The sequence below is a fragment of the Schistocerca piceifrons genome, chromosome 1, assembly GCF_021461385.2.
Source record: "Schistocerca piceifrons isolate TAMUIC-IGC-003096 chromosome 1, iqSchPice1.1, whole genome shotgun sequence".
Taxonomy (NCBI): Eukaryota; Metazoa; Arthropoda; class Insecta; order Orthoptera; family Acrididae; genus Schistocerca; species Schistocerca piceifrons.
The window spans coordinates 604,917,525-604,931,417 of record NC_060138.1 but is presented as its reverse complement, the minus strand read 5'-3'; the positions used below and the strand labels follow the sequence as shown (position 1 = coordinate 604,931,417).

Here is a 13,893-nt window from a genome sequence, read left to right as displayed (position 1 = left end):
ATTCTGAGATATTTTTTAAATCATTCTGCAATTGTTTAAAAACGTAACACACTAAGACTCTCGAGATTATATCATTTCCTTATAACAATTAAATGTAAAATATTCATAATTAACGTCTTTCGTAAATGTTTATCGACAAAGAAGACTATTTGCTAGCTTAAAAAGGCACGCCCGCTAGGAGAAAAACTATTTCACTGAGTTTTCTCTCTGAGACAGGAAAACATAAGTTAATATGGACAGCGGAGAGTGGACTGATTGCTTTCCTGTAAGACTATGCCCCTAATCACCTTACATTAATAATTACCATCTCAAAAGTACCTAATTTATGAACATCTCATGAAAGAAAACACGCTTCGGCTTGGGATATTCTTTTTGTCTAATGATAATTATATAATATAATTATATAATATTTAGTATAAGAGATGTGTTTCATAGTATCGAAGATGAACAAGTGCTCATGACTTTTCAGATATGCCTTTTAGAGCTCATATTTCCTAAACAATTTTTTTCTTGATTCGTCCTTACTACTTCCTCCCAAAATATGAGAAGCAAAGAGCTTGCAGTAGAAAAAGTCCACTGTCTGAGGTATCAGAACGATTTTCGCTCATAAATTTCGACTCAGCCGTTACCGGACTGGAGTTCCTCCCCCAAATTGGTACATTTTACCTTTAACACCATCACTGAGTCACCCTGTACATACATATTTGTGCCCATGGCAGTGGAGAACAATTGAAGTCGTTAAACTAAAATGGATTCCCTATCAGATTTTATACGGAATTGGATCGCCTCCCTTTCAAGCATTATACATCGCAGATCCCTTTGACATAAAACTTGTCCAATATTCGGTATAAGTCAAAGGTCACTCACGTCTGCAAACTGGATAAAACAAGCGATCTACAAACCTACCGCCCTTGTATCTTTGAGATTGGCCTGTTGTAGAATATTATAGCACATTCTGAACTCAAATGTTGGAGGTATCTTCCACAGCACGGCCTTTTTGCCAAGAAACTAAATTCTATTATATGATATAAGTGACTGACATTTTGTGAACTTGATTTCATTTAGGAGAAGACTCATTCTGGGATATAGTCATTACTTATTTCGGGCTATAATTTTGAGAACTCACGTGTCCAGTTAGTGGTTAGACTGAGTATTTCTTGGAAAGGACAATGCAGCATTTTGGATGGGTAGTCGTCGACAAATGAAGGAGTAACAACCACAGCAGGCGTACTTCAAGGAAGGTGTGTTGGGTCTTTGGTGCTCGGGTTGTGTGTTAGTGACCTGGTGGACGGTATTAATAATAATCTCAGATGTTGTAGTTATCCATAATGAAATGCTGTCTAAAAAAACTAAATAAATGCCCACTCAAATGTGGATAAGATTTCAGAGTGGTGCAAAGGTTAGCAACTAGCTTTAAACATTCAGAAATGCAAAAATTGTGCGCTTTAAAAAAATACAGAAACGTGTATCTTATGACGGCAATATCAATGATTCGTACCTGAAATCATTAAACTCATGTACCTTTGCGTAACTGTTTTGGGATTATGAAATGGAGCGATCACATAGATCAATCACAGGGAAAGCAGGTAGAATACTTCAGTTCTTTAGTGCGATATGGAAAAAACGTTATCAGTCTACAAACGAGAGAACAGACGCCAACTGTTCCGTGTAAGGCAAGAACCGGAACTAAGTTAAGAATCTACAACAACTACGTATAGATCCCGTAAACACAATTACAATGCCTACAGGGGCACCTAAGCAATTGTACTTCATGCACCCCGTACAAGCCCTAATAAGTGTTAAAATTAGAAGTACCCTCTGTCGTGGACTTAATACGGTTTGCAGAGTACAAATGTAGATATATATACATATCAGAAGAGCGTAATGTGGCGCTGTCAAACCTGGCAATGTTATTAAGTACTCTTGCCCTGGATGACAAAAATGCTGTTCGCACTCCGATGCACGCTTAGGGTAATCTTCCGCTGCTACAGGCTTGCGTGTGTCACATATGGAAACAAGTGCTTGCGTGTTAAATGCAGCGTATTGAGTCATCTGTTGCAGTTACTTATTGTAATTGCATTATAAACATGTTGTTTCGCAATACTCTCACAATTAGAAAGTACTGCGTAGTTATATCTACTCATCTGTGAGCTTTTATGTGATAAGAAACACGGTAAATTTATTTATGTTCACCAGGAAATAATTCATATCGTGCAATACTTGCCAAAGGAATTAACTGAACTGTAATCGTCTAAGATAAGGATTATATTATTTTATCGTAAATATGTGGGACAGATTTTAGTTAGAGGTATGTTTACTAACATATTTTAAGTGCAAAGCCCAGAACAACAGTTTAACGTTAATGAAGAGTAAAAGTAGCCTACTCGTATACCTCGAATTGCGTCACCTTTATACTCGAGTCTGGGATGTTTCCAATCTGCCTTTCCCTCTTTAATACGTGAGGCTTGCAATGTTTCCATTCTGTTTTATCTTGAAGCTTGTCCTACGGTAGATGATTGAGGATTAATTGATTTGCCGGCCGCGGTGGTCTTGTGGTTCTAGGCGCGCAGTCCGGAACCGCGCGACTGCTACGTCGCAGGTTCCAATCCTGCCTCGGGCATGGATGTGTGTGATGTCCTTAGGTTAGTTAGGTTTAAGTAGTTCTAAGTTCTAGGGGACTGATGACCACAGCTGTTAAGTCCCATAGTGCTCAGAGCCATTTTGAACTAATTGATTTGAAGGTCCCTGTGTGGTCGTGATACACCGTAAGACGCTCAGTCGCTGTCTTACAGGAAAAAATAACAGTGGAGCCGACGGGCAACAGCGGACAGACATCGTGCCAGGAATAATTATTTGATTAGAAATACGTAATAGCGTTTATTACATGTAGGGTTACATCTTAACAATTTCTTCGACTAGCTCACGCACGTGAAAACAATTCAGCTCTAAAATATGGATATCACGGTCAACATTAGTAGACCTACCTGTTCCTAACCGTTCACAGTGTGTCATTAAGAAGATCACCTTTAATCCATACATGCTACATCTCTCAACATCCGTAAATTGTTTAGCATAATCTAATCTTCGTGTACCCTTGCATGTTAACTATACCTCAACGTCGTAGCACATTTCTCTCTAATCATTCGTTCATCCTAGTAGGAATTTTCCTTTTAATTTCTAGACTCTTATCTGTAGTGTTTCTTTACTCCGTACCTGTGCGCTATGTTTACTTAACGTTTAGAGATTTTTAACTGCACCTTATTTCAGATGCCTTTATTTTCTTATCTACAATATCGAGCGAGTATGGTGAGTGAGGCAATACTTCGCACCTAAATTCATTGTTTACACTTCCTGGCTTCGTCTTGCATTATTGTGTTGCACAATAACGCCTTTTCTGTTGAGAACCTCTGGGCACGTTTTAGTGAAAGACTGACTTCATCAATCCAACTCCTAACAGCAGCAGCCTGCATTCACAGTTTCACTTCAAAATGAAGGATCCCGGGAATACTCCACCAAACACACAAAAGGACCTTTTTGGGGTGTAAATCTGGCTTATATGTACTTCTTGTCAATTCATTCGGAGACAGCCACGGCCTTTTGTGTTTTGGATTACATAGAAAACCCATTTTTCATATCCAGTGATCGAGTAATAAAACTCTTTCGTGTTGTGTAGCTGAATCAATTCGTTGCATGTGGAAGATCGGTAAGCTTTGTTTTTCTACACTAATCTGCTGCAAATATTCTTGGATGATCCGCCAAAATTGGTAAAGTGCGTCTGATAGTTTCTTGACTGTCTAACACTTCTACCTACGCCCCTAACTTCTGAGTACCTGAAATTGTTGGTCTCCCTGACCGATACGAGTCGGAAAGACCAAACTGAACTTAGAAAACCACATTGGCATTTACGAATGCCTAATACACTTAGATAAACATCGCAAATGTTTCTAATAGCAATTGTTTCGTTACTAAACTTGCAAAACCCAAAAAGCACACGATGCCGGATATACTGTACCTCTTTTGGTTTTTCGATGGTCATCTCACCATAAACTGCAAAAACAAAAAGACAGATTTAATTATTTGCGAGTAAACAAGTCATCCTAACCTTGAAATGTCTTTGGCATGACTCTGAAGTACACGATGAGCTGATAAATGAGAAATGAATTTCGACAAATGTTTTGACTTACAAAGAACGGATTTTGCCAGCGTATAACTGGGGTAACGGTACTGATGAATGAGAGCTCTGCTACACTCTGAGGCGCAAGTAAAATGAGCCACAACACGTTTTCTTTGGAGCGTGAAATGTCAAAAAGCTACAATCGCATGACCAATGCCGTTATACACAGCGACCACTGGTTTCAGCGAGGCCCCTAGGAGCCATCATAGAAGTCTAAACTAGTCGATGGCGTGCGGAACTGCATGTAATAATAGCACTGAGAAAGAAGTACTACCACCTCGCGAGTCGGAAGTTCCTACAAGTGGCCCTCAGGGTAGGCTGTAGCCGTAAACCGAATATCTCAGGCTCTACAAGTCACGGCCTCCGCTGTTGTGGCAACAGAGTAGCTGCAAAGAATACCAAGGGAAGCTTGCAGCATACTTTTCTGGTCTTGCTGTAGGGACCCATGTCAACCCGAGTTTCTCTTCTTTCCTCATTGTTTATGTGGGAAGTAATTAATTGTCAATATTCCATTGTGATGGACAATTTTCTTGTGCAGCTACTCATTGATTGGCCCTGCTATTCCATCTATTAACTCACCAGTAAGATTAGATAATTGCATGTGTCCTAGTAAGGAAATCACTAAGAAATGATAATTAATCGAAACCCTCAGCTGCCAAAAGGTGTTGTTGATATACATCAAAGGGGACAGCTAAATATGTGTGCCCCGACCGGGATTCGAACCCGGGATCTCCTGCTTACATGGCAGAGGCTCTATCCATCTGAGCCACCGAGGGCACAGAGGATAGCGCGACTGCAGGGGCTTATCCCTTGCACGTTTCCCGTGAGACCCACATTCCCAACTGTCCACAACCTACATTCGTAATGTTCCTAAATGGCATCTGCCCATTCACTCATTACTCGCGCCAGCTAAGGTGACGGTTCCCGTACGAGTTAGGGCAAAGTGTGCGCATTCGCACAGAAGAAGGTCAATGGCAGGATAGCCTTTAACTATATGAAGACAGTAACTGTTCCGAAAGAACAGATACCAATGATGACCATGCAGCTTCTCTAGAAAGAAATGATAATTAACCGAAACCCTCAGCTGCCAACAGGTGTTGCTGATATACCTCAATGGGGACAGCTGAAATCACTAACTCAGTAAAATATCTCAGTTTGCTGACAATCGTCATTGGCCGCAAACATGGACGGCTTCCTAAATTACGACCCACTTAGAACATCTCTACCATGTCGGAGGTTTTAGCAGTGTTTAGATTGCAAAAAGATTTTGGATGCGCTAAAGCATTTATACGTAACGTTTACAATTCTTCGCTGAGATTTTACATCTCAGGTTAATGTGATTGTCAACCATGGGCAAAGATACACACGTTATGAGCAATTTTTAATGAAATTATATTCTTAATTTCAATCTGAGACTGACAGCAGAATTAGGGAAAAATGGTTAGGCGCACCAAATGCAAGGAATGACAGTCCACATATAGCAGCACAAATTTCCTTCTCACAAAGATAACGTCTTCGGAGCCATGAATGTTCTGCTTGAGAAACATAATAACTGCTTATTCCCTTTTATTATTTTTCTATGGCGCACTATTGCATCAATTATGAAGCAGTGTGTCTGAGAGATCGACTTCCGTTACTGACTAACAATAAATAGACCTAGTTAGACATAATATTAATATTAAAAAGGAAGAAAAAGTGTTTCCTCTCTTTAATAGGAACGAGTGCTATGGAAGCATATGTCTAGGTCAGTACAAAACTTATAAGAATACATATCAATTAATAACATTCGAAGAAATAGAAACTGAGGTATTGAAAACCATAAAGGCACAAAGCACAGAAACTAAGTTTTGAGAAAAATTGAAGTTTGAGAAAATCAGATTTATAGCCAAACCAGCTGTCTCATAGGTCAGAACTATTTTTAACCAAGTCTCAACATCCTATAGTACCTATGAAAATATAACAAACTCACTTTATGTTAAAATATTAATTAATATTTAAGTTTATATTTATGAATAATATTAATTCCCAAATATATAGCCGGCCAGGGTGGCCGAGCGGTTCTAGGCGCTACAGTCTGGAACCGCGTGACCGCTACGGTCGCAGGTTCGAATGTGCCTCGGGCATGGATGTTTCTGATGTCCTTAGGTTCTAGGGGACTGATGACCTCAGATGTTAAGTCCCATAGTGTTCAGAGCCATATGAACCATTTTGAACCCAAATATATGATCCTGACAATAGTGTCTTTTTACAGTTGTTAAGTTTGTAGTTAATGTGAAACTAGCATCAGAACATGAACAACAGATACTAAATGCCCCCCCCCCCCCCAGACACGAAATTACGAACAATTCCAACACTTTGGGGTCCTCGTTATCTCTATTGTCATTAATCACATTCTGTGGCTTAAGATTCAGATAAAACTCACCTCCGATTGTGACATATTATTATTACATACATTATGTAGACACTAAATTGTCGGCCTTAGGTCTGACTGCGTGCTTTAGGCCATTATGGTTCTCAGAGTGCCAACTGTATTTAAAATGACTCTGCATTTGATCGTACTGAACATATTTATACAACTGCGTATGGTCGCTCCGCTAGGTTCTTTAATTCACTTTGGCTTTTAGACATGCTGACGCACCTTTGCAAGCACCTAGCGTCGAGCGACGGCAGTGGTGGTTGTTTGCAACGAGTGTGTGACAGCGGCATGTCAAGAATGAGGGGACTTCACGCACCAAAAGTCCAAAACAGAAATATGAAACATGGACTCCTCATCATAAACTAGCTGATCAAAAGAATCCACACACCTCTGACCACTAGTTGTTGCGAGAGTCTGACTCCCCAGTATAAAAGGAGGCAGGGAGTATGGTGTTGTCAGTAGAGCGGCAGTCAAAGCAGAATGGCTCGGTCAAGAGAGTTGCTAACCGAGGTGGCCAAGCGGTTCTAGGCGCTACTGTCGCAGGTTCGAATCCTGCCTCGGCATGGATGTGTGTGATGTCCTTAGTTAGGTTTAAGTAGTTCTAAGTTCTAGGGGACTGATGGCCTCAGCTCACTGACTTCGAACGTAGTCACTTGATGTCACTTCAGTATCAGATCCATCAGGGGCATGTCAACCTCCTGGACCTGCTCAAGTCGACTGTAGACGAAGTGAATGTGAAGTGGAAACGTGAAGAAACAACCATAGCAAAAGAAAGATCGGGCAGACCTCATGTACTGACGGACAGGGACCGTCGATGATTGCTGAGGGTGGTCGTAAAGATCACGTGAAATCACCAGAACGAGTCACTCGTGACTTCGGAAGTGCTACCAGCTGTATGTTCCGCTAGCTCAATGATTGTACTCAGGGAGTTAAAAACAATGGGGTGCGATGGTTGAGCTGCTCCTCATAACCCACAGGCTTCCGTAGTCAGTCCTAGGCGATGCTAGAAATAATAAAAGAGGCGAGTCCACCGGACATTGGGTGGCTCGAAAAGAGTGATTTGGAGTGATCAGTCACGCTACAGCCTGTGACAATCCGATGCATGGCTTTGGCTTTTGCAAATGCTGGAGAACGTTACTTACCATCATATGTTTTGCTTCAGTGAAGTACGGAGAAAGTGGTGTTACGATGTGGGGGTACTTTTCGTGGTCAGAATATGGTCCACTTACTGTGCTTTGGAAAAGCTAGGGGCAGAAGGGTATGAACACATTTTACAGCTTCGAGTACTGTGTACTGTACAGAAACAGTTCGGAGACGATGATTGTTTCAGCATGACAGTGCACCATGTCACATAGCAGTAACTGTTGGGCAATGGTCTTTAGATAATAACATCCTGTAAATCAACTGACCTGTCCGAAATCCCGACCTGAACCCTATTGAGCACCTTTGGGATGGGTTAAACATCGACTCGGCTCCAGACCCAAAGTGCAGCATCGCTAGCTCCTCTTGCTTAGGGTCTTGAAGAACAATGGCCTGTCATTCCTCCATAACGGCGCTTTACTGACAGTGTCTCAAAGAAGAGGTCAAGCAGTCAAAAAGGCAATGGTAGACTCATCCCTGTATTAATGTACACTAACGCTTTTGATCATACGTTCTAAGTATCCAGAAAAATACCTTGCCGCCCTTCATCCATTTGCATAACAAAAGATGCCAAAATAATCTCTCAACTATTTCAACTATTATACTAATCATTATCACTATTATTTAGCTTACTGCACTTATTATAAATCCTACATTATATTGTAAGGCCAACAGCTATGCAAGTATCAAGCTGTAGTTACAAGTGAGAGCTGAACAGAATGCCTGAGCTCATCATGTTAAACAAACATATAAATAAACGCACATTGTCCTGTATGAAACTTCAGAGCAGATTCAAGAAACAGGAAGGTTTCCTTTTTCGGGCAATTAACTTACTGTCTCAGCAATCCAAGATATATATATAGAATTTTTCTATATTATTAATAGGCGCGCGGGTAGCCGCACGGCTTAGGGCGTCTTGTCGCCGTCCACGCGGGTTCCCCCGTCGGAGGTTCGAGTACTCCCTCGGGCATGGGTGTGTGTGTGTGGTCATTAGTGTAAGTTAGTTTAAGTTAGGTTAAGTAGTGTGTAACCTTAGCGACCGATGACCTGAGCAGTTTTGACCTTACCACAAGTTTCCTAATATGTTATTAATATCCCTTCGTTTTTATCTGCTAAGGTACATAATTTGCCTCTTCTAAGATAAGCACATACCTTACTTTCACTACTGGCGACCGAAAACTTGCAAAGTGGTAAAAGTAATAGTAAAAGATTCCTCCTCGAAATAATTATTAGAGTTTATCATAGTTAGGTATTTGTCTAGGCTCTAGTAGAGACACTCACATCCGTTAATCGTTTTTCAATCTAACAATATCACAGTTGCCATAAACTAATACAATCGTAGTTAAAATTGCAGAACAATAAAACTACTGACGTTAGTTTTGTACCTAGGACCACATTTCAGAAAAAAGAAAGGAAGAGTAGTGTTTAACGCCCTGACGACAATCATGTCATTAGAGACGGAACACAAGCTCAGATTATTTGAAGCTTAGGGAAGGAAATCGGACGTGTCATTTCAAAGAAACCATCTCGGTGGTGATGGTGGGTAGTGTTTAACGTCACGTCGACAATGAGGTCATTAGAGACGGAGCGCAAGCTCGGGTTAGGGAAGGATTGGGAAGGAAATCGGCCGTGCTCTTTCAAAGGAACCATCTCGGCATTCGCCTGAAACGATTTAGGGAAATCACGGAAAACCTAAATCAGGATGGCCGGAGACGGGATTTAACCGTCGTCCTCCCGAATGCGAAACCATCTCGGCTTTTGCTTGAATCGATATAGGGAAATCTCAGAAAACCTATATCTGGGTGATCGGAAGCGGAGTTCAGCAGTTGTCCTTCAGAATGCTAGGGCCGAGAAATTGCTGGAAACAGTATTTACGGTAAAATATCTACAAGTAACTGTCCAGAGCGAGCATAAGTGAACTGACCACATAAAAAAGAAATAGCAGCAAAAGCAGGTGACAGGCTGAGAGTCATAAGAAGAATATCAAGGTACAATATGAAGGAAGTGGCTTATGGGGCACTTGTTCGACCAATTTCTGAGTATTGTTCATCAGTCTGTGACTGTCAGAGAAGATCCAAAGAAGAGCGGCGCTTTTTTTCACGGGATCGTTTAGTAGGCGGGAGAGCGTTACAGAGTGGTAGGCGCTACAAGAGAGGCGTCTTGCATCACTCAGAGATTTGCAATTCGAATTTCGAGGGAGCACTTTTTGGAAAGAGAAGGACAACATATCGCCTCCTCCCACAAACATCTCGAGATGAAGAGAAAATTCAAAAAATTAGAGCTCATACAGAAATCTACCAACATTCATTCGAGAGTGGAACAGGGCGGGGAGTACAGATAGTGACACCAGAAGTATCCACACACCATTAGGTGACATGCGTAGTACTGATGAAGATTTATAGTCCAATGTGCTAACCACAGCGCCACCTAGTTTGGTAACACATTTTAACTTTCGCCTCTATCTGCATCTAAATTAGAAGTATAATATATTTTATATTCCATTTTTGAATACTGTCAGTCACTTAACGTATGCTGATGTCCATTTCCAAAATTACGGAAATTACTCTGGTTAATGTTTTCCTTAGTGAGAAAAATGTTCTAAGATACAACTTTCAGATGTCCCTAGAAATAACTATCAAATTGCTACTTAAAAGCGATGCAATCGAGAAAATATTGTGAATGGTGTATTTAACACTCTATCTGTTGCATTATTATTCTACCATGTACCAGCAACCAGAAAGCAAAATTAAACTGAAGTATTATTGAAAACTAGTTACAAGTTAAACACATTTTGAAACAGAAGCTGTTGAAAACTAACACAAATTTCCTTTTTCAAAAATGGTAAGACTGTTAAAACATTCAAGTCACTTGATTTGTGAATATTTCATGTTCCATGGTAGACGTTCTTACATTTCAAGGTACAAGGTGGTGCATGGCCGACGAGGTGTGGCTTAACTGTCTACACAATACGTAACTAACATTAAAAATACATAACACGTTACTTTGCAAATACATTTAATATAGAGCATGAATCACCTAAAACTTGGACCGCAAATATTGAGGAAATGGAAATGCTATTGATGTGCTGTTTTTGGAGAATGGATTGGTAATCAGGGGCTCGTATTGTTAACCAATTAACAGAGTGTAATAATATTAACAAAGTGTATTTTTTGTGGAAACATACACTTTATTAAATAGAAAAATCCTTATTGACATTAACAAACTAAAAGTAGGGCAAATTAGAATGTCAGTGGTGTTTGTTGCAGGATTCTAGTGCTAGTTGTTTACGTGATATCATAGTTTGAAAAGTTCCCAGACCAACACTTGTGCAGTATCTGTGGTAGCACACACTGAAGAACAACACAACTGCATATAGTAGTTACGTCGATTCCGACCACTAACGACATGACTGACTATCAAAGGGTGTGTTCAAAATGACCACCGGCAACGTCAATATACGCTTCCCGTCTGGTACAGAATGACTGTGGCACGGGTGCTAGCATTTCACTGTTGCGTATCAACTTTCACCAAATATACAGGGTGAAAAGTATTTGAACCGACAAACTCAGGGAGCTTGTAGGGGACATCAAAACAAATATTTTTCCCTAATGTCATTTTTTCCTATGAGGTGTGTTTAAACCGGTAGAGGAAGATTTCTCTGGTGGCAAATTAATTAAACCAACAAACACTTTTCAATTTTTTTATGACCAACAGACAACACATTAACACAACCCAACTTCAATTACAGTAGAGTTTCAAAAATGCCTCCATTGACACGTAAACAAAGGTTACACCGTCGGATCATGTTCTGTCTGACATGGGCAAAATCCCCCGGAGTATCCTGAATTACTCCTGCTGCTGCTACTATCCGGGCAACCAGATCCTCTTCTGATGCAACAGGAGCTACGTAAGCAAGGTTGCGCTTCTCTCCCCACACAAAAAAGTCCAGAGGGGACATATCTAGGGATCGAGCAGGCCATAGGACCACCTCTGCCAATCCACGTTTCTGGGAGCCGTCGGTCCAGGAATCGACCCACACGACGACTGGAATGTGCCGGCGCCCCGTCATGTTGGAACCATATGCGTCGACTTGTAGGGAGCGGCACGTCTTCCAGCAATTCTGGCAATGCTCTGGTGAGAAAATTGTAACAGTGCCTGTCATTTAATGGCCTATGTAGCAGATACGGCCCAACTAAACAGTCCCCAACAACACCAACCCACACATTAACGAAGAACCGCACTTGATGAGCGCTAGTAACTGTGACATGTGGGTTATCCTCACTCCAAACATGCGAATTGTGCTTGTTGAAGACTCCATCACGCCCGAACGTTGCTTCATCGGCAAACAACACAGAGGATGGAAATGTAAGATGCATTTCACACTGATCAAGGTACCACTGCGAAAACTGTGCTCTGGGTGGATAATCAACTGGTTCCAGGTTGTGGACACGCTGTAAGTGACGGTGAAGTTACATACCTTCAAGAACTTTATTGACAACACACAGTTTATTTACTCTTTGGCATAGTATGTCACATACGAGAGCGTTCATATATTATTGCTCTATTGAGAAACTAGACAAAACGCTTTAGAGAGGTAACGCCTAAATTATTAACGCTTTTCAGACGGATGACAACCGACAAGTGCTACGTTTACAAACAGTACTTCCGCGTGAAAGCGAGTCATGGCGAAAGACACTGCATCGTAGAGACCATGATGTGACAGACGGTCATAGTCAACAAGACATAAAGGCAAGAAGTGCGCAACAGTTCACACACCGGTCTCTGCTTCTAAGAAAATTCTCCTCTCTAATAGGTACACTCAGGTTTAACCACGGATGTTTCCGTAAACATCTTCCACAGGCTGCACGTCACCGGCACAGCGTTCTGTTGTTTTGGAGAAGAGGACGCACATGACTTTTTCTTCGGGTGCCCCAACCTACATAGAAGTACTACAATCCTTTCACAAGACCTTGTGAAGCTACGTCTTACGTTGCCAACCTGCGTCACTGCCTTGTTGGAAACACAGGATGGCAGACTTTTCAACTCTTTGTACAGATTCACTTTTTCCGCAAGTGTCCGCATCTAAGACCACCTTACCACTGACACACAAATGCGTCCTGTAACATTTGATTTTACTGTGGTTCTGCGGTATTTGTCTACCTATAACCACGAATGTTCCGTGCACAACGTGTGTGTGCGACCAAACGAACATGTAGTCTAAATTAATTTTCTATTAATAATAGTATGAGCTGGCTGTGTGGTGTACTCTGAAGACAAATACACTCCTGGAAATTGAAATAAGAATACCGTGAATTCATTGTCCCAGGAAGGGGAAACTTTATTGACACATTCCTGGGGTCAGATACATCACATGATCACACTGACAGAACCACAGGCACATAGACACAGGCAACAGAGCATGCACAATGTCGGCACTAGTACAGTGCATATCCACCTTTCGCAGCAATGCAGGCTGCTATTCTCCCATGGAGACGATCGTAGAGATGCTGGATGTAGTCCTGTGGAACGGCTTGCCATGCCATTTCCACCTGGCGCCTCAGTTGGACCAGCGTTCGTGCTGGACGTGCAGACCGCGTGAGACGACGCTTCATCCAGTCCCAAACATGCTCAATGGGGGACAGATCCGGAGATCTTGCTGGCCAGGGTAGTTGACTTACACCTTCTAGAGCACGTTGGGTGGCACGGGATACATGCGGACGTGCATTGTCCTGTTGGAACAGCAAGTTCCCTTGCCGGTCTAGGAATGGTAGAACGATGGGTTCAATGACGGTTTGGATGTACCGTGCACTATTCAGTGTCCCCTCGACGATCACCAGTGGTGTACGGCCAGTGTAGGAGATCGCTCCCCACACCATGATGCCGGGTGTTGGCCCTGTGTGCCTCGGTCGTATGCAGTCCTGATTGTGGCGCTCACCTGCACGGCGCCAAACACGCATACGACCATCATTGGCACCAAGGCAGAAGCGACTCTCATCGCTGAAGACGACACGTCTCCATTCGTCCCTCCATTCACGCCTGTCGCGACACCACTGGAGGCGGGCTGCACGATGTTGGGGCGTGAGCGGAAGACGGCCTAACGGTGTGCGGGACCGTAGCCCAGCTTCATGGAGACGGTTGCGAATGGTCCTCGCCGATACCCCAG

At 42.0% G+C, this 13,893-nt stretch overlaps 1 non-coding gene across 1 annotated transcript; it reads right to left on the bottom strand.

The window, feature by feature from the left end:
• Nucleotides 1-4,876: 4,876 nt before the first annotated feature.
• On the bottom strand, nt 4,877-4,951 carry Trnat-ugu. Its single transcript has one exon. It is a non-coding gene; the product is annotated as a tRNA-Thr (tRNA).
• Between the last annotated feature and the right edge of the window lie 8,942 nt (nt 4,952-13,893).